General features: G+C 33.3%; 1 non-coding gene across 1 annotated transcript; it reads right to left on the bottom strand.

The window, feature by feature from the left end:
- Positions 1–2,536: 2,536 nt before the first annotated feature.
- LOC127813799 (small nucleolar RNA R71) lies at positions 2,537–2,643 on the bottom strand. Its single transcript, XR_008026205.1, has one exon. It is a non-coding gene; the product is annotated as a small nucleolar RNA R71 (small nucleolar RNA).
- Positions 2,644–3,699: the final 1,056 nt, after the last annotated feature.

Below are 3,699 nucleotides of genomic sequence, written 5' to 3'. Positions count from 1 at the left end.
GAATGAGTTTGGCATGTATTGATATACGTGTGAAAGCCATAGGATTGGCAGTCCATGTTGTGAAGGGCCTAAAAACTGTTCACGCATCGATGGATGAAGGGCCAATCGAATCCTTATTGTGAAGCTTGGGGTTGGGGGACGCCTAAGGACTCAGAAGATGAGGAATGAATAAACCCTCATTGTGATGCTTGGGGTCAGGGAGGACGCCTGAGGTAATGAGATCCTTGTTAGGGTGAATGAGCTGTGTGGGCCAAGTGTAGTGTTAGGCGAGATTATGCCAACAGGACATCCATGGTTGTGTAGGTGAAGGAAATGCCAACTGTAGATGCCTGAGTGGCGTGGGGGGTGTGGCGAGTGATGTAAAGGCCTCGGGTTGTAATTCCAAAGTCATGGGAGCCCGAGTAAGGCGTGTTGAAAGGCTGAGCTGGGCGTAGTGATAGGGTTTAATTGTATGCATATTTTTATCTACTTTTCATCTTAATCTTGTGCTATTTTTCCTACATAAAATGTGTTTTATATGGATTTTACATTATTTTAATCTTTTTTTTGTAGGAACTCAGCAAATAATATTATTTCGAAGATTTGGAGATAAAAAGAAAAGAAAAAAGATATTATAAAGTTAATTTCAAAATTAATATTATAATATAAATATAAAAATAAATATTAAAAATAAATAATATTATAATATAATTATAGTTAATATAACTAATAGTATATTAAATATTATATATTATATTAGATATTGTATTATTTATATATATTATATTATATTATTTATATTAATTATATCATATATAAGTATTATATATTATATTATTTATATATGTTATAAAGTGGATGGCGTGAATGTGAGATTTGGGCTAGGGCTCCATACATATATATATATAATATATATAAAGGGTTGAGGAGGAAGAAAGAATGGGAGCCGCCGTGCATCACACACACACACACAGATATATATATATATAAATATAATTGGAGATGGCATGGAATTGAGGGGGAGACACTGCGGCACAGCAGGAGACTTGGAGGAGAATTGATTTGGCAGAGGGAAGATTGGATGCAGCAGGAGTGGCGCACGGGAGCCAAGACTCACGCACAGTGAAGGCCCCACCAGCAATCGTAGCGGCGCAGGGACTTTTTCTTTGTCATTTTTCATTTAGTTTTATTTTTATTTCATTAATTTCATTATGAACTAATTTTATTTAACTAGGGTTTGAGATGAAGGTTGTTATGAATTCTTGATTTTTATGGATTGGGTTTTCTATTGTGATTTTAATTATTTATTACTTGTTTTTAATATGATTGAGTGATTTAATTATTATTTAATTAATTTTATATTATAATTTAAGACCGAGAGGTGATTTTCATAACAGGTTGAAGTAATAAATTTCATAAGATAGATAGTTGATAAGGAATTTGATACTTGAATCTTATGAGGGATAATGAATTGGAACTTAACAATGAATTTCGGTTTGTTATAACTATTGGAAAATAGGTTGATTGTTAACAAATTAAGATTTAATTAGGTTAGTAAATCTTGGAAAAGAAGCTAATCAATTTAGATATTCACTCCCATTGAATTGATTGAAACCCAATTGATTAAAAATTAAGATGGATTAATAAGTGGATTCGAAACACCCTAGTTGCCTCCATTTTATCCAAGTTAAGTTATTTTTAAATTTTGTTTAATTTCAGTTTTCATTAGTTTAATTTATTCAAATTCATCTCTTTTTATAGTCTAAATAATATTAAAGTTAATCCAATTTTAGTACTTAATCCAATCCTCGAGGGATCTACACTCTACTCATTCATTATATTACTTGTATGATTCGTACGCTTGCGAATTAGCCTAACAAATTTTTGGAGCCGCTGCCGGGGATTGGTATTAATATCAATACTAGTTAACTTGAATATTAATTTAGACATTAATTGTTTTTAGTTGTTTGTCTTCATCTTGTGTTCTCTTTTACTACATTTTTATTTGCATTTTTGAGTGTTCAAAAATATTAATAATAATAATAAAATAAAATAAAATATATAAAAAAATAAAGAAGTAAAAAAATCAAGTTTTTAACTATTGTGATATTCTATTTCTTCTTTGTAGGTCACATTGGAATCTCAACAAAACATGGGAGACAAAATTGTGGAGCAAAGGAATGGGCAAGCTAGAGCTTTAAGGGATTATGCTATGCCCTCTATTCAAGGAACACCCTCCAGCAACACCAGACTAACCATAGGGGCAAATAATTTTGAGATTATCCCAACTATTACTCAAATGATTCAAACCTCTATTCAGTTTAGTGGGTTACCGAGTGATGACCCTAATGCTCACATGGCTAATTTTTTGGAGATTTGCGATACTTTTAAGCAAAATAGTGTCTTTAATGATGCACTTAAACTTAGGTTATTTCCTTTTTCATTAAGAGATAAAGCTAAGTATTGGTTGAACTCTTTGCCTGTAGGGTCCATTACAACATGGGATGATTTGGCGCAGAAATTTCTTAATAAATTCTTTCCACTTGCAAAAACTACAAAGATGAGGAATGATATAACAAATTTCATGCAGGCAAACATGGAGAATTTAAATGAAGCATGAGAGCGGTTTAAAGAGTTGTTAAGAAGATGTCCTCATCATGGGCTTCCAAAGTGGTTAGTGGTTCAAACATTTTATAATACTTTAAATCATAACACCAGGATTACTATTGATACAGCTGCAGGAGGAGCTTTAATGGGAAAAGAGATCGATGAAGCTTATGACCTTCTTGAAGAGATGGCCAACAACAGCTATCAATGGTCATCTAAAAGATCTATGCCAAGAAGAATAGCTGGAGTATATGAGATTGATGTAATGACAGCATTGAATGCAAAGGTAGATAATCTTTTCAAGAAAATCAACCAGTTAAATATTAACTCTATTCAATCTTGTGTGCAGGTATGTGAGATTTGCACAAGTCCTCATGTTACCCATGAGTGTCAAGCTGGGATATCTTTTGTACCTAAACCATTTGAGCAAGTTAATTATGTGGCTAATCAAGGAGGAAGACAATTCAATCCCAATGCAAACACTTATAATCCAGGATGGAGGAATCACCCCAATTTTTCATGGTCCAATAATCAGAATGTGTTGAAGCCTCCAATAGGATTCCAACAGCAGGAAAAGAAGCCTTCATTGGAAGATTTAGTGGCTACCATGGCTAAAAGGACTTTAAATTATATGGTTAGGACAAACACTATGTTTCAAAATCAACAAGCTACCATCAGAAATCTAGAAATGCAAATTGGACAAATAGCCAATATGATGAACAATAGAGCTCAAGGAATGCTGCCAAGCACAATAGAAAATAATCCAAAAGAGTAGTGTAAAGCAATAAAGTTGAGGAATGGAAAGCAAGTGGGGCAAGATGAAGAAGAAAAAGCTGAACAAGAAGAAGCTGGGCAGAATTTTCCAGAAATAGTCGATTGGGCCATCAGTGATAGCGATCGAAATGCGACTAAATCAGAAAATTTAAAATTTGAACATCAGCAGTCGATTGAAACCACAAAGTGGATACCAAAATGGAAAATAGTGCAGGAAGAAAAGAAGTGAAAAGAAGAGGTAGATGCAAGACAGGTTGAAAATATGAAGAAATATGTTCCCTTCCCTCAGAGATTGCAAAAGAAAAATGAAGATAAGAATTTTCTCAAATTTCTTGATGT

Source organism: Diospyros lotus, chromosome 11 (genome assembly GCF_014633365.1).
Source record: "Diospyros lotus cultivar Yz01 chromosome 11, ASM1463336v1, whole genome shotgun sequence".
NCBI lineage: Eukaryota > Viridiplantae > Streptophyta > Magnoliopsida > Ericales > Ebenaceae > Diospyros > Diospyros lotus.
This window is presented reverse-complemented; position numbering and strand designations above follow the sequence as displayed.